This window comes from Euprymna scolopes, chromosome 22 (assembly GCF_053919585.1).
Source record: "Euprymna scolopes isolate OS-2025 chromosome 22, ASM5391958v1, whole genome shotgun sequence".
NCBI lineage: Eukaryota > Metazoa > Mollusca > Cephalopoda > Sepiida > Sepiolidae > Euprymna > Euprymna scolopes.
Window position 1 is genome coordinate 54046103 of NC_136503.1, and position 23652 is coordinate 54069754.

The window sequence follows — 23652 nt, forward strand, 5'->3', positions numbered from 1 at the left end:
TATTTTAATTCATCAAATATATATATATATTTTTTAATTCATCAAAAAAAATTTTTTATTTATTTCATCAAAAAAATATATATATATTTTAATTCATCAAAAAAATATATATTTTTTTTAATTCATCAAAATATATATATATATATATTTTAATTCATCAAAAAAATATATATATTTTAATTCATCAAAAAAATATATATATTTTAATTCATCAAAAAACAAAAAATTGTAATTCATCAAAAAATATATTTATATTTTAATTCATCAAAAAAAAAAATATTTTTAATTCATCAAAAAATATATATATATTTTTTAATTCATCAAAAAATATATATATATATTTTAATTCATCAAAAAATATATATTTTAATTCATAAAAAAATATATATATATATTTTAATTCATCAAAAAATATATATATTTTAATTCATCAAAAAATATATATATTTTCATTCATCAAACTATATATATATTTTCATTCATCAAAATATATATATTTCCATTCATCAAAATATATATATATATTAATTCATCAAAAAATATATATTTTAATTCATCAAAAAATATATATTTTAATTCATCAAAAAAATATATTTTTTTAATTCATCAAAAAAAAATATATTTTTTTAATTCATCAAAAAAATATATATTTTTTTAATTCATCAAAAAAAAAATTTAATTCATCAAAAAAAATATATTCTAGTTCATCAAAAAATATATATATATTTTAATTCATCAAAATATATATATATTTTCATTCATCAAAATATATATATATTTTAATTCATCAAAATATATATATTTTTTATTCATCAAAATATATATATTTTAATTCATCAAAATATATATATATATTTTAATTCATCAAAAAATATATATATTTTAATTCATCAAAAAATATATATATTTTTTAATTCATCAAAAAAAAATATTTAAATTCATCAAAAAAGAAATATATTTTAATTCATCAAAATATATATATATATATATATATATATATATATAATTTTTTTTTTAATTCATCAAAAAATATATATATATTTTAATTCATAAAAAAAAAAAAATTTAATTTATCAAAAAAATATGAAAATGGCACTCAAGATTAGGACAGTAGTCCGAAGATTCCAAATAATCGAAACAAATCAATCATCAGCCCAAAAATTCAGAAATTGACATAAAAGATTTAAGAATATAATTTTGTAATCTGTCACCTAACATTCAGAGTAGCTTTTTTTTTTATAAACGAATTATGTTGAACATTTTTTTTATTGGATCATGATCAGCTTGATGGTAGTCAGTTTGCCTCGGTCCTGATGAACTTTCCATAGTTTCCTAGATTCTAGATTGGTGTATCTAAGAAATGAACACAATGCAGCGCTGATGAAGAGCCATGATTCCTTAAAGATAGAAGACAAATTCTTTAAGGAATTGTTCGTCTGTAGCGCTATCATAAATCTATCAATGGTGTAACCACTGGTCTGTCTTTATTGGTCGAACGAGGCTTCTACCAAGGAAGAATGATATTCCCATGCAGCATCAAATAGGAGGCCCCACCAAATTAAGCCCCATTCAATTTGCCTGGAACAGAATGCATATGATGCATATCAGGTAACAATTAATAGCAATTGAAGCCATGAGTACAACGAGAAAGGAATGATATTGTTCATGTTGGATTCCTCAATCAAAGAGGTTGGTGGAAACGAGAGGAGAAGAAAAGAAAAGGAGCGGTTGTTGAATAAGTAAGGAGAACAGTAATTTTCTAGTTCGGATCCAATTGGAGGGTGTGCAAATGGCAAAGATTGGGGGGGAGGAGAAGAGAGATAGAGGGGTAGTGAGAGAGAAGAGGAGAGGTTGTTAAATAAGTTATGAAAGCAGTAATTTTCTAGTTCAGATCCCCTGAGAGAGTGTGGAACAGAGCGAGAAAGAGATAGGAAAAGAAAGAAGAGGAGGGGAAAACTGAAAGAAAGGTGATGACAGATAGAGGGAGAGGTTAGGAGAGAAGTTGTTGTTGAATAAGTAATGAGCTTAGTAATTTTCTAGTTCAGATCCAATTGGAGAGTGTGAAAACAACAAAGAGAGAGAGAGAGACAGAGACAGACAGAGAGGTGAAGGAAGGAAGGAAGGAAGGAAGGAAGGGATGAGTGAGCTTGTGAAGTAAATAGATAGAGGGGGAGTAAGAGAAAGTGGGCGAGAAAAATAGCTGGAGAGTGAAGAAACGATTGATAGAGAATAGAAGAAGTTGTTTAATATAAGTAATGAAAGCAGTAAGTTTTGTAGTTCGATTCTGATGGTATTTATTTATTTGCTTCCCCACTTAGCAAATTAGGCACAAGGCCGTTTTTTTATGTGGAGAGAGAGGGAGGGGGAGGGAAAAGGGGGACCAGCTCCCGAGAGGTGGGAAATGGGAGCTGGATAAGCACTGTTGGTATGAAGGGTTGCCCCTACATTGACCAAGGTCAGATATGTGGGGTTACCCCCACATATGGTCTGTGCTGGTCTCTGCTTGCAGCATCTGTCGGAACAGATATTACACTTTGAGGTATTTATTTGCTCCCCCACTGAGCAAATTAGGCACAAGGCCGATTTTTAAAGTGAGGAGTGAAGGGGAAATGGGGACCAACTCCCCGGGGAGTAGGGGAGCTGCATAGTGACAATTGGTATGAAGGGTTGCCCCTACATTGACCAAGGTCTTATATGTGGGGGAAACCCCACATATGGTCTTTACTTGCAGTATCTGCCGGAACAAATACTACACTTTGAGATATTAAATCTTTTATTCATGTTAAAAATACAGTCAAAATCAACGATGAACAAAAAACTTAGGCACATGGCCAACTCAAAAGGGGGGATTTTGGGGGTCGTTGGTCATCCTTGTCACTCCATAACTAAATAAAATCAAAAGTTTCTCCCAGCTAGTATCTTCTCAATCTGCTGCCACCCCAAACGCGCACATAGCGGGTCGTCGGCGGCCCCCTTCACTAGATCCCTGTGGAGTTCCCTACGGGTAGCAGTCACAAGGTCACTGGACCTTGGTAGTCGTTTTAGCGCGGCTCGGCAACAAATAGGCAAAACGTGGTAGGGCTGCTTAATACACTTAGCACTATTATCCATTGAGCCACAGAAAATTTTAGTATGAATTTTAGGGCCTTTAAACTCTTCGTGTTTAGGGTGTGTGATTTTATTACTTATTACAATATATATATATATATATATATATATATATATATATATATATATATATATATATTATTTTGCGATACTTTTAAATGAATTCAATTATTATATGAAAGTGCATTTTTACCTAAATGCAAGTTGGGAATAATTTTCCCCTTTTACCAATTTGGTACCCCAAAATGGGGAGCGGCTATGTATTGTTTAAAATATAATTATCCACTGATACGTGTTTCGTCGTCTACGACCCATCAGAGCGGCTGAACCTATATATGTAATAATCAGTTATACATGACAGTCTTCTGGGGTTGAAGGTTAAATCCTAAGAAATGGCGATACTAAATATACAATTTTGAATTACCTAAGACTTATCTGGTCATGGTTGATGGAATGAGAACAAACTACTCCTGTAGATTAAATAAAAATTCCGTTCAAAATTCTGAATAGATTCTAGAGTTCGACAAGACACGCTTGAAGATCGGAGGTTACATCGGTTGAAACGTTGTGGTGAGAGAACAATAGACAGAGCACTAGAAATAATCCTCATCTCCAAACTGTTAAAAATGATTGATGTTTTCTTTTAATACACTTTCGTAACTTGCATGTTAATCTGTACGATGCAAACATGTAAAATCATACAAGTTGCAATCGTAAAATAAATTTTTAAAGTCATTATTTTTCAGGTCAGTGAAATCGATTGAAATAAAAAAAAAATCAACGTATCAATTATCATTTAGAGCAGATTTCCATTTTGAGCTGAGAGAAAAGAGATTTTGCCTACACAAGCAAAGGTTTTCTATGTATTGAACTACAGTTCACACTGAATTGAACCGATAACTCACCGAAATAAAACCGCAGTCTATATTTAATTGAAAATGGAACTTTGATAACCTCAAGTAATGTTTGATCCCGGAAATTGAATTTGTAAAAATGGAATGTGAATACAAGGCGGGATATCTCAAGGAATATGAGTTAAGATTTGACCAATACCTTTTTCTATCAATAATCTTGATTGTGAGGAGAAATAGCCCAGTCCTAGAAGGGTTGTGTAATTTGCTTGAAGCATTGTGCATAGTGCGTAAGAAGTTGAATTCTCTTTTGACGAGGGTGCCAGTGCAAGTTGATAGGGGATCATAGGGTAAAATAGTGAAGATATATTTTTGAAAAGGAGGTGTAACCACGAAAATTAAAATAAAAGAAATAATAAAATATGACGTCATACTATACCACCCTGATAGAGTATGCTATGTTGGTAATTACTAGGGCTGTCACAACAGCATATTCTTTTCATTGTTTTGACTCTCGAGTATATATCCGACAAAGTTAGATACAGTTAATTAACCGAGAACCACATCTCTTTATACAAAAGCATATAAGATATCAACGCATATATACTCGAGAGTCAAAACAATGAAAAGAATATGCTGTTGTCCTAGCCCTAGTAATTACATATTTAATTGGAAATTATTGAATTCTTCAATATTCTCATTACATCTATTTATCTTTGCCCAGTGTGGGTCTATCAAATGGTGTCTTCAATCAAAATTACATTGGCATCACCTTAAAACAATCTACCTTAATTAGTTCAGTTAGTTCTTGACTAAGAGTGTTGTAGATTTCTATGTAGACTTAACATTGATCAGCACATTTTTGCAATCAAGTTTGCCGACCTGAAAAATAAAAAGGAAAGATCACAACTGTTTTGTATATTTAAAGACGAATGTTAGAAATAGGTAAAAAGGTATGAGAGAATCTTTCGTCGTCTTCTTTACGTCTTTAATGCAAATAAGCTGACAAAAAACTTGAAAACGGGTCCGGTTGGCAGTTCGCCTCCTATCTTAGTAGATAGGTAAACACCATTGTAAAATAATGATTGATGATGGTTTGATTTGTGATGGTCAGTAGGTCATGTCATTATATACGTCCGTTTGATTAGTGGTAGACGGTCAGCGGTTCAGTTCTCATTAGAATGGTTGATGTCCCCATAGACCGTTTCCAATCACAGTCCGCTGTAAATCGAACTAATGACTGTCATATAAATAAAACCACGTTTCACCTTGTATTGAACTGTTGTTGGTTTTATTATCCAGTCACTGCTCATCGAAGCTAAAACTCGCTGAAGACTAAGCATTAATGAGACAGAAATGATCGCCCAGCTGAAAGATGAGGAACACTATGGGAGTATTAACATTGATTAATGGTAGGGCCTTATTACTTGAAGCATTGTACATAGTAAGAAGTTGAATTCTCTTTAGAAGACGGTGCCAGTGTAATTTGATAGGAAATCATATAAGGCGGGATAGTGGAAATTTCCTTTTTGAAAAGGAGATATAACCTCGAAAATTAAAATAAAAAAATAATAATAAAATATGACATCACACCATACAACCCAAATGCGATACACTATGTTGATAATTACATATTTAATTGAAAATTATCGAATTTTTGTCATGTGTGTAATGTTACACCGTTTTTTTTTTACAAGAATTAGTTGATATTGTCGTAGCTAACAGGGAATAAATACATTGGTAATGTGTTCCACAGGTGAGCAGCCTTTGTAAAGAAGCTCCGTTTAGAGAGAAAAGAAGGATTGTTTCCATGCGGCAAAAAAAAAAAGAAACTTTTGCTGTGAATGTCCTAAACGTAGGACTGAAAGATTGACAACAGTTCAGTGACATAAACTCTGGACAATCTAATGAGTATGAAGCTATCAGCCGTCTATCGCTAATCAAATCAAAGTACACAATCACATGATCTACTGACCATCACTAATGAACAGGCCATCAATCATTACTTTACAATTGTGTTTATCTTTCCACTTGTAACGTTACGTACATCTACACACGAGACCAACACATTGTATGAAGACTATGTCACAAGGAACATGGACAAGTAATAACTAGATTTTTTTTTTAAACAAACACATTTATTTATTAATTCTTCCATCGTGCATAACTTCTTGTTACGGCTGTGACATCAGCCTCATCTCTAACGCGTTCCTTTTCTCTGATCTCTTGAACGTCTCTCTATCTCTCTCTCCTTTTGTAGTCTTTTTCTTTTTCCTTGCTGTAACGTCATTTATCACATGGCTTTGTATTTGCAAACGTGTGTGTGTGTGTGTGTGCTGTGTTACACACTAAGATAGGAGACGAACGGCCAACCGGGCTCGTTTTCAAGTTTCCATCATGTGAGCTTATGTGCATGACAGACATAAAGATGTCGCTGCAAAGATTCAGTCAGACATGTTTACTTATTTCCACCCCTTGCCTCAAAATGCACAAATCAGTTGTGGTCTATTTTCAGGTCGGCAAGCCCGATTACATATACGGCATAATCACATTGACTCACCGGTTCCTGTTGGATCACAGAAGTTAACCAACATAGAACTTGGTCAGTACTTAATGGGTGACCATTTAGGACTTCCCGGTGGTATATGTGCTCTCTGCTTATCTCGGCATTGTTTCCAGTCATCCTGAACGTCTCCTTGCCACTGGACTCAAGCAGTACCAATTCAGGAATGGTGAGGTTGATGATTGCATAACCCTTGCCTCACAATTACACGTGCAGCTGCCCCTACAGGCGTATCCTTCGTCTTTCAAGACTAAACGAAGGCATCAAAGCCTGATTACAAATATTTTATCAAGTCTTTGTAATTTTTTTTTTAAGTGTAAAGAAAAATAACTGAACTAACAAGTTGAATTTTTTGAAAATGATGCCAATGCAATTTTGGTTGAAGACACTTTTGGATAAGGAGTCGTAGGAGCTAAAGTAAATAGATGAAACGACAAAATTGATGAAGAATGCAATAATTTTTAACTAAATATTTATTTACCAACGTAATGTATTGAATCAGAGTAGTAGGATATGATATCATATTTCCTTTTTTTTGTTGTTGTAATTTTCGAGGTTGCGCTTTAACAGAGTGCAGACGGGCGTATGGCGACTGTGTGCGAATTTACGTCATGAAAAAGAAAAAGATTATAAAAAGGAGAGAGATCACATTACAAACGACGATTACGTTAGAGACGTTGATGACGTCACAGCAATAACGAAACGTCACGTGCAGCGGGCGAATGAGCAATGAAGATCTTTTCTTAAAACCTGAAAAAAGAGTTGAAGTTCTTTCCTCTTCCCTATTCTTTGTCTCCTTTGCGACTGAGTCTACAATGTGTGGGTTCCAGATGTCTACATGTTAATGCGCATGTAAAACGTGTGTAAAGTTACTGCACCTTCCTTTCAAAAAGAAATGTACACTACCTTGCTTCGTGTGATTTCCTATCCAACATTTATCCCCCACCAAAATTGCATTAATATCATTAAAAAAAAAAAAAAAGAATTAATTTTTTCTACACACTACACACAATGCTTTAAGTAAACTACAGCAATTATATTAATGGACTATTTTTCTCAGAATGAAGACTTTTGATTGAAAATCAATCGATCAAATCTTGACGTTAATCACTTGAGATCTCCAGCCTCGTAGTCACATTCCATGTTTTTAAATTCCATTTTCAGAATCAAACAGTTTTTGAAGTGATATAAAAAAAGTAATATGATTGATAACGCTTGATTTTTCTCGGTGTGATAGCACTGATTAAATTCGTACTTGCTAATGTTCACTACAAGAACACGTGAAATCTTATACAATGTAATCGCAATGTAACTAGAATAATTTAAAACGTTTATTTTTCAGGCTGCCGACACTTATTGAAATCTAAACTCTGTAAAATGTTACGCCATGTGTGTATACTTTTTATTTTATTAAGAATTTCTTGTGATAAATAATTTCGCTAGGCCGTTTGCGCTTCAGTAAGGAGACTTTATAAGAAAACATAAATAAATATTTATGTAAAACCCATTTTACTCTTTTCATTTTACTAAAGAGTCACCACTTATCAAGGTTAATGTCACTCAAGGATAAAGGATAATGTGATGGGTGGATTGTCAGTTAAACGATGAAGAATAATATGAGAGGATTGAATAACGTGATGATTAATAACTATGGATGAAACTAATCAGAACTTGAACAATTTAAGAGGACGATTAAACAACAATGTGTTTACATTAAATTAAAATGCTACTATGACTGTTGTAGTCAGCTGGGAAGCAATATTACAGAATTGTGTTCCACAAACGAGCAGTTCTAGAAAAAAAACTTTGCTCAGGGAAGTTCTGTTTATTTTCAACTACAAGCGGAAGAAAGAGAAGTTATTGGCAGTGGTTGTATTTAGACGAGTTTTTGTGAATGTTTTACAGAGGGAAAGCTTAGATTAGATTAATGAAGATCAGGAAGGTGGTTGAGTCCATGATGGTCTTCTGGAACATGTCGTCATTGATAACATGTGTGTCAGATTTCTGTCCATTTTTAAGCAGATACTGATCAACGTGACGTGAACTATAAAATTGTATAATCTAAACTCAAATCCGATCAGATTTATTGCATTGAATTTTTCAAAAATTAAATTTACTTTAAACAAGACAGATTTCCACTAGGATATACAAGGCTACTATGAATTTTGGGCCATATAAGTAGATGATGTGTCGGTTGGCACTAATCCTATTCGCGTTTTACTGGCTTCAACCAAAGGAGGAAGTTTCATGGGAATATGAAATTCCCAAGCAGTCCCCAATCGCATGTATATCCCTGTCAGGGGAGATGACGATGTTAGGTTTTTGCAACTTGTGCGGGGAAGTGCCGACGTCATGCATACAGCACCTGGAATTTCCAAATTGGTCACCCATTTTATTAATAACCAGGCTCAATGCTGCTTAACTTCGGTGATCTGATGGGGACCGGTGTGCCAACGTGATTATGCTGTATATTAAGTAGATGTATCAAGAGGTAGAAATTTAAATGTAATATGACCAAGCATCTCGCCACACAACTCCCCACATAAGTACATGTAGCCCAAGTGAGGAGTTGTGTAATAAGATGCTTGGTCACATTACATTTAAATTTATACAGTTGTATAATTGGGTAAAGAAGAGAAAAGGAAGAGAATACCAAAGGCAAGTTGTTTGAGGAAAGCATCTATTAGAATATACGGTTTTGGGAACAGTACATACAACACAATTTACCGCCAGTTTCGTTTAACACAGTAAATTGACATTAACATATCTGCCTAAAATTGATATTATTATAAAACGGATGAACCAAGTCAAAACTACCTTATACATATAATCTTTGTTTGAAATTCCATAAGAATCAGGCTAATAGCTTTGGCGTTATAAAGCAAGCAGAGACAGATAAATGAAGAACTTTTATTTTATGACTAAAACCTTACAAAGTGTGATAACACGTTTATGATGTTGTTCATATTCGTAGTTTTAATATGAAAGAAAATAGTTTTGACATAATCTTTACTGCAATGATGGTGATGGTGCTAAATCATCGTCAACATCCTCGGCTTAACATCGTTTTTACATCCATGTGTTAGATAGGTTAGAAATTGACGTCCAACTAACTCATCGAAGTATATGTCTTTATTTATTCTTCTTTTCTCACCTTCTTTCATCCCATCACTTCTTCCCATATGACCTAGCTATGTAACTGTTCTACATCTACTAATCGTAGAACTCTTATTCATTGTTCAAACAGCGCCATACCATTAACGTATTCTGTTATACACACGTCATCGCCTTATACTTTCCCAATATTTATCTTCCTCGGAGGTCATCAGAACTAAGCCTGTTTTTAAGATAAATATTATACGTCCCTTGTATGATTATCATATGATTTCTTTTCACACAACGCATGTCCTCAAGCCTCACGGGCCAGGTTTTAGTTCCACACATCATCATACTGTATACACATGCCCGATGAACTTTTTTTGTTAAAAGTAATAAAAATCTTTGAACTTGTGGGCCGGCGCCGAGTCCTGCTGGCACATCCAGTGTCTGCCAGCGGCCTCCTGATTGCACCAGGGGTCACCACACTCTTCAGCACATTCAGGTACACTTTGGTGTTGACTGTCAAGCCGACTTTGAAGATGTGAGGTAGCATGCTGTGACTCTTACTTGAAATAACACCAAAGACCATGACTGTGTCCAGAAACTTCGTTGAGCTGTGCCTTCAAGTGTGGAATCATTCAGATGTGTATTCTGAGGGTGCTGGCAATGGTCCTGTTGTCATAATTTGGATCGGTAGAGAGCATGAGTTGTACAACTGCACATCTCAGATCCCGCTCATTGTACATTGTGTAACTTTTAGACATGATAGAAGACTCCTATCGCACCAGAGATGTGTATATAACTGGCCAACTAGTAGATGGTCTGCAACAAAAAAGAAAACACATTGTTATCAAACAGAAATGGAATCATGTCGTCTTTTCTAGGGCTAAAATTTTATCGTTCCATCCTGTACATTGCTTGATCAAACTTTATCGACAATTCGTTTACCTCTAGTTTATGAAAAGCCAATCAGACAACATCCTTTTGCATTGTCAAAAGCTGTCTTCAGATAGACAAACTCAAAGTACTGGTTCTTCTTCTTACCAACGTACTTCTCTTGCATGGCTCTCAAGATTAAATACCACTTATTCTTCATTTCTCGGACATAAAACCAAACTGAATTTCACCTATGCTTATCTGTCTTTATTTACTGCTAAATCATTTCAGGACCTGATTAATCAGCTGTCAGTTTCTGTACTTACATTTATCGAGTGCTTCGCTTTTACCCTGCTATAGAGTATTATTACCACATTTGGGTTGGTACTTCTGCTACTAGTCTCTCCCTCTTAGACAGGGTTCAAAAGAGAGTCACCAACCTAATAAGTGTCACATTATTAGCTAGGCTTCAGCCGCTATTCCATCCCTCGGCCCAGTTTACAAGTATTTTAATGGTAGGTGATCTGACAAGCCCTTGTACACCCTTGACGTACATCCCCCGAAAAATCGAAGCAGCAAAATCCCACCTCTATAAGGTAGAAGTCCCTAGATATAAGAAAGCTTTCTACACTAATAATTTCTTAGCTAGAACTGCTAGACTTTGGAATTCTCTTCAGAATTCTTGTTTCTCTGATTTTACTAACATGCAGAAGTTCAAATGTAATGTATACATACATCTTGCTGCTAAACTTCCTACATAGTACCCCTGCAAATTATGCCCCAGATAGTAACCCCTACATCAAAGTGGCACTGTGCTTTATTTGGGGTGAAAATGCAATAAAAGGAAAAAACACGCAGGGTTGAGAATAAAAATTTTGACTCACCAATATTTTTAATTTCATGGAAATCGCTTTGGACAAGGCAGGAAACCACTTGACACAAATTTCCCAGAAGAATAAAAGTGATTATAATAAAGATAAGAGATGCCTGGTGTCTTTAGTCTTGGAAAGTTAAGGCTATAAGCAGGAGGAAAACAGTCAGCCGGAAGAGAGTTCTCCTAGCTTGCAGTTATTGTAAAGACGCTATTGGGACAGAAAGCTATTACTATTTGGTATCAAAAAGATGGTGATTATTAGACCAATGCAATTAGTCATTAAATAAAACATCTAATATTTGAAAGATTTATTTTATAACGTTTTGCTCAAATTTACAACTATTTACATATGCATACACACACATATATATATTATATATATATATATATTTATATATAAACTCTGTGTATCGCTTCATTGCAGGTCAATATTCTTTTAATTTTAAAATTACTATGAAACGCAGAGCAGTGCAATTTGGTACATTGGAATGTTATGTAATGGTTGTTATTTCTGATGTACCACATATGCGGATGTGTTTCGTTGTTCTTATATAGATATATTTGTTGTTGCTCATGTTCGTAAGAGTTTAGACTAATAGAGACAGTCCGAGGAGTGTTCATGTTGTTGAATATTCATATGTCTTAGAATGTTCATGTTTGTGAGCCATTGGTGAAATATAGAGACAGACAGGTAGTGTACATTTTACTACAATAGCCGACGGCATGTAATACACAATGAGAGGAGATTTGATATATAGATAGATAGATAGATAGATAGATAGATAGACAGACCGATAGTGCGTTTGACATTTACGTTTGACAGTTGTACATATTATAAGCACGTTACCTTTCTCATTGTGATGATGAACACAGAAGACGGCAGTTATGAAAAACATGATGATCATTTATTCTTCGACCGGTCGGAATGCTTTTGTTTTTCAGGGATTCAAACTTGTTACATGGTTATTTCTAATACATATAAAGTGAGAGACAGTTCTATATATATATATATATATATATATATATATATATATATATATATATATATATATATTAGACAGTGTACATGTTACTAGAAGATCACCAACGGCATATACAATGAGAGGATATTTGATATATAGATAGATAGACCGAGAGTGCGTTTGACATTTATGTTGACAGTTGTACATTTTTATAAACACTAAGTTCATATTAATATTTGTGAATATCTTGATAGATAGACCGAGAGTTTGACGTTTATACTTTTGACAGTTCTGTGAACGGGAGTGTTTCTATAACATTTATACCTTGACACATATACTTTCTAACACATATTTTTTTAGATGATGATTTTATCAAGGTTCTTATAACATAAATGGACAATACCTTTTCTGTTGAATAACAACACAAAGACGCAGATACAAAAACATATGATGACGTCCTTTATTTCATGACCGGTCCTGATTTCGCTCGGGGAATTCAAAGTTTCTTTACATGGCTTTTCTTCTCTAACCTTCGCTTCCAAGGTTGCGTGTCAGTAGCTGTCTCTGACCTCTCTCTCGCAGCTCTTCACGGCTCTTCACTCCCAGACTGCATCTAAAACACTACCTATATTGAGAACTTGTTACGTCATCGCATGATTAAACATGTGATCATCAAGCACGTTGCCTAACATGCATCACGTTGCAAAACATGCCGCACTGACATGACCCAATGAGTTCAGTAACCTCTTTACAAAATATGTTTACAATTTCAATTGACGATTAAATTCCTTATTTTAATTTTAATTTTTATAACAGAAACAAATTTCATCATTACATTCCTTTTCCAATAAACAGATGTCTAACTAATTTGTATGAGCTAAACAATTGCGATTCCGCATTCCTTAATTTCAATAACAATCTGTATTTATTTTAACTTATGATTGGAATCCTCAATTCCAAATCTAGCTTCGCAAGTTCGAATCCTTGACTATCCAATTTCATATTTACTCACTTACAAGAACAGGCTTCTGTTCTTGTAACAGGAAGAGCATAACAAGATGCCTTAATTGCCTGTTTTTTTTTGTGGAATTTAAACAAATATTTGGAAATTTATGCTTTTTATTTTCTATTTTCTGGTAATTACTTGCAAGTGTCTAGAAATGTATATTTTCGGGAATAGAACAATATTCTAACTTCATATTTCTGTTTATATGAAATAAAGAACATATCCAGTAACAATATTAACTAAAAACAAGAACGAATTTCACATTATTTTGTTTAAGGAAATATTTATTTATCAACATAACTCACATGCTTCAAAATCACTTTTAATTAACTGATGATGTCAATCAATGGATTTAGGATGCTGTTCTGCTATAAGAAACTTCCAAAATCCTCCTCCAAATTTCATCCCTCGACGAAAATCAAACACCTTCATAAACTTTCATCTTTAATATTGACCAGAACTGCTCAATTGAGTTTATATCAGGAGAAGAAGGTGGCCATGTCATCAAATTTTCTCCACTAATGTCTAATGACTTAAGGTAGGATATCGTAACCTTGGCTGAGTGGAATGGTGCATTGTCATGCATAAAAATCAATTTGTGGTGACACGCCAATGGAGAATCATCAAACCATGGTGACAAATGCTCATTTAAAAATGAAATATAAGACTGGCTTGTCAGTTAAACTCCTTCTGACACTCGAAATGGTCCAATTAGTTCATTGCAGAGTATTCCAGCCCAGAACATGGCACCTCCACCTCCCTGTTTACAACGGAATCGATGAAGTGTAGGGAATCCAAGAGGACTCCAATCTTTGACCCACCCATCTGGTCCAATAAGGGTTGTTCTGGCCTCATCCATGAAAAGAACATTTTCAAAACTGGTTTTCATGTATTTTTGAAACCAAGTCAAACGTTTTTCCTTATGATTTTGGTTTAAAACAGGTCTTGCGATGGGCTTAATGCTTCTTGAAATATCGTTTTAGACATTGCAGCATGTTTTTCTGTACAAGGAAGGTATTCCAGCCTTGTCAAGTATAGCAGCACTGTTGCGGCCTGGCGAATTTTTTTAACATCACGAGTAGATAATGACTTTCTTGTGTTTTTTCGTTCCTTGGTTTGATGTTTGGATTTTCAATGAATGAAGATAATATTCTTCGATCTCCTCCAAGCTCGTTGGATAGATCTGCGAGAGATAACCTTCTACAACGCTTACAATAACACATTCCTTTTCATTAGCTGTCAATCGACCATTTCTAGGTATTTTGGGAGACCTGTAATAAAGTGATACACACTTCAAATTACCAAAATACAGAAAAAATAGCATAATTTAAAACAATCTTTGTTCAAATTCCATGTTATGCTCTTTCTGTGTACCAATTTCTAATCCTCTGCAATTTGAAAATCAAAAATATATTGACTTGCAATAAAGCGATACACAGAGGATATATATATATATATATATATATATATATATATATATATATATATATTAAATTCCCAAAACAGTGTTTTATAGGAAATAACTGATGATCCTTGAAATAACATTAGGACTACTGTGAATTTGTGAAAGCAAATTGATTCAGCGACTTCAGTCAATTAGTTGATTTACTTGCAAAATAATTTTTCAACAAAAGACTAAAATTTTTTAATAGTTTTGAAGGTTGAATAACTTTCAAGACCTATATATATATATATATATATATATATATATATATATACAGATATATATAGATATACAGATATATATAGATATATATGTGTGTGTGTGTGTTTCCAAGCGTAAACGTTATTTTCTAATTTGTATGATAAATAAATATAATAAAGAAATACAAATGGTGTCACTAAATTCTGTTTGCTATAGGTCTACTGATTTGAATAATTTTGCATCAGTTATTTTGCCTTTTGTACTCTTAGCCATTGTCTGATGTGAATTTGATTAAATCTCAAAGGAAATTCGCTTTACTTTCAAAACTGATATTACTCAAAATCATACACACATATACTAAATAGCAAAATGAAACTCGTTTACACAATATATATATATATATATATATATATATAACTACCTCATTTACTCACATAAATTTAATATACGAAAGTATAGATTTATGCGTAAACTTTAAGTATTTACTTCAAAAGTGCTCAATACGTAGGTAGAGCTAGTTAGTAATTCATAAAATATATATGGCGATTAAGCTACACTGAATATTCTGCGTTTCATCCACTATAGGATTCGTCAGGCTTATGTGCGAATTCTGAATTCTGGATGAAACGCAGAATATTCAGTGTAGCTTAATCGCCATATATATTTTATAAATTACTATATATATATATATATATATATATATATATATATATATATATATATATATATATATATTAGCAGGACCTGTGTCTTGAGGTTGCCCGAGGGAGACTACATTTTTTAATAATCTTTTCATAATAAAATCAACATAATTGATGTATGTCCCATATGTATCTGGTCTGGTACGTTTTAGATTCTTCATCGAATCATCTTCAGGAAAAACAAAAAACAAATGAACAAATAATGTATTTGGTTTTAACACAAAAAAAGAAAATTGGAAACATTATTTCCATCGAATTTAGTTTACATTCTTATCCATTTTCTTTTACATGCTAGTTAATATGCACCAGGCGAGAAAAATGAATAGCTCATAATATGTTCAAAGGAAACCGACAGAGAGAGTTTGTTTGGTATGGTTTGGTGTGTTTCATGTCATATTAGCCATTTATGTGTTATTTAATTAATATATTAACATTAAAGTTGTCAAATAATACCATTTTGGGTGGGAAAATTTTTTTGTATTGTTAGAAAACATTTCTCTTAGAAAGAAATTTTACAGTAAAAGTCGGGACAGAGAAATGATTTGCGGCGATTTTAAATGGTACTTCTTTTATCCTAAATTGAACTCATTAATAAGAAAAATTAAAATAAAATGGTGAGGCACATCCGGAATTGAACCGGATTACTTTATCTGTAGTCGAATGCTCTACTATTTGCTATAATTCCAGATGCCAATAATTCTGTTGTTTTTTTTTACGAAAAATTTGCTGAGATTTTAATATCTTCCTTGGCCGGTGTATCGTAAAATATTTCGCTATAAAAATTCTTCCAAGAAAGACTATTTTTAGGATTGGATTTTTTCAATTCTGGATACTTATCGAATGAATTTCTGCACAAACCATCACAGAACACTGTCAGACATATAAATTAGCGGCACTTCTGTATGACAGTGACATGAGGCGAATGTGTGTATTTTAGTTTCAAGAACGGATGATAGAGGGCGTGCGTCAGTCGAACAGGGGTCGATAAATCGTATCACTCATTGCCCCCCCCAAAAAAAAACTCAATATTATTAAGAATTTCTATAATTTTTTGTGTTATTTATTTCGTTATTATATATTTTTGCGTTCTCGGAGAAACTTGTTTATATCTGCGGTTCACATAACGGCTGGTAAAGGGCATTTCCCATTTAAAGAACAGGGGTTGATAGCTGGTCTCAGTGGCCTCATGGCACTGTCATGCAGAAGTGCCAAAATAACCTTGTGTAAAATTCGCAAAAGATAAGCTCAGCCGTTTCGGAACCTATGAGGAAGAAACCTACACACACACAGTGACTTTTATATAATAGTAGAGGTAATAGTAACGAATTCAGTAGATGATATTGCCGATTTTATTTTTTTTAATCGGCGGCGGTAAGGAAATTCCTGTACAGTTTAGGAATATTCTTATTATATTTAAAAGCAATATTTTTTATGAAAAATGGTACGAAAATAAACACAGTCATCTGAAAAAAAAAAAAGAAAACAGTTTTCCAAAATATCTAATTAAACATTTTTTGGGGGAAAAAATTTATATGGGATACATTCATAAAAGTAAAGCGAATACTCTTATTTATTATACTGAAATCAACCGAACAATAAATTGTGGAATTTTGTTTAACAAGGACGCGAAATCAGCCACTACCATCTACTTTCTGTAAACTATTACATAGCAAAGGCTCAAAAAGAATAAATACATGTAATTGCCGCTAATTTAATTTTTACACATTTTCTTTGCTTTTTATTCTTAAAATAAATCTGACTGTCTTCCTCGACCTTGGGACTTTATAATAACAAAAGCAACAAGAACTAAAGAAATGAATGGGGATACGTCAACTTAAAATTCACGCATTTTTACAAACATCTGAAAACACAAATTAATATACGTGCCAAAAATGGCCACCAAATGAAAAGACATGCCAAGAAAACGTCATTTCAAATTTTCTTGGCTAAAAGCTAATCCTGCGTCCCAAATTTCTCTCGATAGATCATTGTTCGTTTCTGGCCACTCGATGCAGCTGAGACAGTGACAGGGGCCATCACAGTTAATTGCTTCAGGGTGGTTTGAGATGCTGCATTGCCGGAGAAGAAAAAAAAATGTCTGTTAACGGGAGAAATCTGCAAAACTGAAAGATTTACAGATTTGTATTTTTAGTAACTTTTGTTTGAACCGTGGCAAACGTTAAAAAACAAAAAACGAAAAAACTTTTTCTCCCTAACTTTAGAGACAATAGATATGTTCTGAAAGGGTGACTCTGTAATGTGGAATTTCTCGTGAAACAATAGTTGTACAGCAGCAGTGTATATTTTTAATTAGGCAAAAATATCTAATTAGCATACTATTTCAGGCAAACAGAAAAACGAGGATATTCACTCTGAATTCTAGCACATAATATAAAAACACAAACAGACGATTTTTACTTTGTCCAAGGATATAAGAACAACTCTTGCAAATTGTTTGGGGTGAACAAGAGTAAAACAAAAATAAATAAAAACGAAAACAACTCAAAATTCAGATAAAACGCATTAGAAGCAAATTCTCTACTGAACCGGACACACAAGAGAAACGATGTAAAAGATTTTTTTCACAGTAACCCACAAAAGAGTTAAAACTAGTAATCCCCCCCCCCCAAAAAAAAGAAATAAACTGCCAGAATCATCCTAATTTTCAACTGTGGAAAAAAAAATCTTCAAAATTATTTAAACAGTAAAACATCTTACAAATCACTTCCACACGTCATAAATAAGCAAGTTTTATATGGAATTTTATCTGATGCATTGTTCGTATTGAAAATTAACTGTTCTGCACATTTATTCCAATAGTGATATTGTTTATATATATATATATATATATATATATATATATATATATATATATATATATATATATGTCTAAAATAGCTTTGAGTAAAAAGAAAAACATGTAAAAAAATATAAAGGATGCAGTTTAAATTCCCGGAAAAGAAAAAAAAAACAACTAACTTTAACCTATCGCAGACTTAGCACCGACATAATCCGACTTGCAAAAAGATTATATTACAAAAGAGAATTAATTTATATAAGGATAAAAGAAAAAGAGATAAAGCCTTCACTAAAATTGTCAAATAGAAATAAACTTAGCACTTGCATAAGCCGATTTCTCAAAAGTCTTCAATTATAAAAGAAAATTTAACTATATAAGGACGAAAAAAGAAAACCTTAATTAAATTTTAAAAAATAGGAAACAGGGATCTTCAGTTGCGTATCATATACCTGTTTCGGAGATTTATTATATATATATATATATATATATATATATATATATATATATATATATATATTACTCCTTGATCTAATTTTCTCCCTTTGTTTTTGTTGAGGATTGGCCATTCTCTTTCAGTCACTCCAGTTGCGAGATCTTTTAAAGATTGTAACAGTTCCTTTGAGTGCAATTGTTTGTATTTCACTTGCACTTGGTTCACCGAGTATAATCGCCAGGTATTTTTTGGAATTTTTTTCATGTGTTCGGTTGCTTCTATAAGTCCTGGAATGATGGAGATTTTCTTAAAATTCCAATTTTGATTAAAAAGATTAGCGATTTATCACCGATTTCAATGATAATAAAAGTATGGGAGGGTAGAGTATTTGTTGATTTTCATTCAATCCTGGACAATATCAGATCTCCCTGCTAGTCTATGTATATGTATACAGATGTAAAAGTTGTGTGTAACAAGCAGTAACGTGAGTGTATCTACATGTAAACATTATGCAGAGTTGATGAAGTGGTGTTTTGCTAATTTCCTTACAGAATTACATTGTCACTATAGACATTGATTCAAATACGCAGTTGTTTGGCAAATTTTATTTGAATCAAACCTGATTAAAGAGTCCATTGGAAATTTTATTTTAAATACAATATTATATCATTTTCTTTCTTTTACCAATAATTCATCGCTTATCAAAACTAATGTTGGGACGATTAATTGGAATCAAGAATCGGAAAAATCGAAATCTGTAAAATTTGTGCATATTTTCCAATGCCAAAAGCGATTCCTTAAATTATCTTTTTTTTTATTTGATTTTGTTTAAATAAAATCTTCCACTGCTGATATTAGTAAAATAATAATTATTGATTTTAAACTGCCAATAAAGCTTACATCTATAGATCGACCCCCTTCAAGTGTGTTTTTATGTTAAAGAAAATATATGCACATTTAACATGCGTTTTTATGATATTCGGGAAAAATAGCAACTTTAAGATTAAATATTAAGAGATTAATAAAGAATCAGAATCAGTAATTGTATTGGAATTGGAAAAAATATTTAAATCTTCCTATAATAATCCAAACCAAAACGCATTCGAGGATAAGGGTTAATGAGATAAATGAATACTTGGCTGAATGATCAAGCATATTATGAGACGATTAAAACTGGTAAAAAGAATGGACAAAATTTGATTACTCATGATGAGTATTTGTTGATATTGGATTTGAAGACAGCAATGTTGTAGCCTGAATGCAAGCAGTCCTGTGGTAATGTGTTCTATAGGCGGTAAGTAGTTGCAAAGAAACTCTGTGCATGCAAATTCTGTTTGAAGAAGAAGCTAGGAAATTTCTTGCAGTTGTGATAAAGAAACAAGTTCTTGCTGTGAATGCGTTCCATGGAAGAATTAGAGATTGGAGCTTGTTCGAGAAACTTCCATTAAAATATCAACAGAGTAGAGAAAGACTAGCAATGTACATCTTTTATGTGAGACAGGGACTGTAGAGAACTGGCTAGAAATTGGAATCCTTCGTCACAAACATATTTATCTTCCTTCCACAGTGGGCAGATTAGAGACAAGGACCAGAAAAGTGGGATTCGAAAGTCAGAGGAGAAACTCTCCTGCCAGCCTACAAAAAGTGACTGGACAATCCTGTCAGCATTCAGACGCTAGGGGTGCTTGAGGCGATGTAGGGGCTCTTGAGGTGATTAGCAATAAACTAACCCCTTCTCAAAGAGAGAAGGTAAAACCTGGGATGGTAGACATCATAGAACTGCACAAGACCAGCGACATACCGTAATCAACAAGGAAAAGGTCGTTATAAGAATGGTCTAGAGTTTTTGAATTTTGGTGCTGAGGTAAAAACCCAAGCAACGCCTCTGCAGAATGTAAAACAAAGGGGGGGGTATCTGTATTTATTAAATCTAAGGCATCAGATATTTGCTTTGAACTTGTGCATCGCATCTAGTTTTGAAAAGCTCAAGTTAATTTTCTTGTTAAACCCAGAAATATTAAATGCCATCTTCTGCAAGTGTGTGTAATAAATTAAGTACAGTGAATAATTAATGGTCCTACAAATAAATGTCTGAACCAAAGGAGTGGATCAAATAATTTAAACAGTCAAAGGACTACAGTTTATAACTTGATCCAGGTCTTTCTGTACATTGCAATTGGTTCCAGATCATATAATCTTGGCCTTTGATTGCTTGCTATCAGGTTCTAACCATTTGTCATTTGCATACACTTGTAGAATAACAGATATTAGTGCAGTTAATAATTCTTCTCTTTGATGCTTTGCTCATTGGTTCTAGGGTTTTCGCTTTGAGATATGGCATTTCAAAAGTTAAAAGATTTTAAACTGTAAAGACCAAATATTCTTTGCATGTCTTTGAAGAATGTAGTGATACAACGGTTTCTCAAATGTTATGCATTCCTTTCTATTATTGTTGTATTCTGCAAGATCTTTCAAACTGCACCTAGTACACAGTAGATGGCAGACAAGGCAGTGCTGCATCAGTTGATACTCCTCTCCACATTCGCAGATAAAGGAATCAATTTTGTAGCCCCTCTGCTCATAGAAACTTTGATTACCTTATTTCTGTACTCATGTGGTTGAGTGTTTTCCACTGGATCCAATGTGCTTCTGAGACAGGGGGGGGGGAGGTTTAGAAATAGAGGTTTCCATGTCAGTAGGAGGAGAGTCAATCTTCAGCCCCCTCGTTCACCAATGTAGACTGATCTGTTGTTAGGGGTTCTAAATAGTCAAGAAAGCTTCAGTCGTTGAGCCATTGGTTCAAATCCATGAAGGAGATGGCGAATATAGCCTCTGTGATCTTTACTTAGTTGGCAACTTTCCGTCTCACATCTGCAAGGGCAATGCCTCTGAAGAAATACAGTTTGTGCATATGGTTATACAAAACATTTGTCCACTTTTTACGCAGTCCTTCGCATTATTTTGCAAAATATTTTAAGCTGTACCAGTTGGACAGTAGAGGAGAGACAAGGCATATGCTAGAAGACAATCAACCATTAAGTAGACAGTATAAAAGTTAACACCATATGGAAACCATTAATTATTAATAATAGATAATATATACAATAATAAGTGAACAATAATATTAATAATATATATATATATATATATATATATATATATATATATATATATATATATATAGTAATAATAATTAGTAATAAATAGCGATATTAACAACAAGAAATAAAATAGGTTTAAGGTTCCCCAAATTTGTACTAGAATTGTTTGCAAGGACCTGCGGTGCAGTAGTTAGAGTACTTGGAAAGAATCAATTGTAAAAGTAATATTCTCCTTAAGGTAGAAGCTTGAATTCTTAGTGTGGACGAAAATACAATTGCAAATTACTTAGGGCGTCTATCAAATCATGGCAGATGGAACAAGAGCATGCTACCTCCCGTTAAGTAAATAAAGGGTTCCATTCGAAATTCCGTCCAAATTCTCGAGTTCAAGAGAAACATTCCAGAGTTTACAAAGATACATCTGAAGACGGTCAGAAGGTACATTGATCAAAACGTTGTGAAAATGACACTCAAGATAAGAACAATAGTCTGAAGAATCGAAATAAGACAAGGCAGTGTCGCATCGTATGGTCCTTATCTCACAATTCACAGATGGTTGAGTCGATAGCAACTTTTGATCCACCATATGATGTGTCTGTATAAAACACGAATGTTTATGTGTTCTTTTTGATCCGAACGTTAAAAACGGACAACTCGTGAAGGCTGAAAAGATTTAGGAACAGCTGATTGAAAGCAATGGATTGACAGACTTTGGGAGAGAGAAAGTCTGTGTGTGTGATGGCTGACATGACAAAAGGTAAAAGTAAAATCTCACATACTCAATAGAAAAAAAAGATGAGGTAAAACATGTGACAGACTCGCACTCTGCTCGGTTTTCTGGCTTGATAAAATGCAAGACCTACTTTGCAATTTGATGGAGACTGATCCTTTCTCTTCCCTACAACACCTTCACAGAAGAGACGTTGTTGTTTCTCGCTTCTCTATAGTTATTTCCATGGAAGGTGTTCGGCTGAGCTCCAGTTCATCCTTGTAAGATATTCACAACATAAACGGAACAATTTAAGCATTTTGGTAATTTTTGTAGATGAAGATTTATAGTTTGGATTATTTTATTTTTTATTTTCACAACGTTTCAGCCAATGTCACGTCCACCATTCTTGAGATGCATCTTTTTTAATGTTTACATCTTTATTCCAAACTCAGAAAAATCAATAAATTTATAATTTTTTTTTTTTAATTTACTCTTATTCATCTCAGATAGGGCATATTGTCACTTGGGAGTAAAGCACTACTATTTGGGATTATGCCAACAAGGAGCTGTGTAGGGAGTTTAGCAGCAAGTTGTTTGTAAACATTATATTTAATTTTTTGCAGGTTAGTACAGTCATGGAAACAGAAAACAGGGAGGCAATTCCAAAAATCTAGCAGTTTGAGGTAAGAAACTATTAGAATAGAAAGCTTTTCATTTTTTCTCTACAGAAGTAATTTCAGAGTCGAGCTATTTGAAGGAAACCATCGATCGCAGAAGAGATTCCCACAGAAGAGACGTTGCGAGCCTGTCTCTGCTCTATCACTATTTTCATGGCAAGTGCTCAACTGAACTTCAATCTACGGTTCCTGCTTGCCAAACTTTCACGAAAAACACACTACTAGCTACAACCATTATATATAT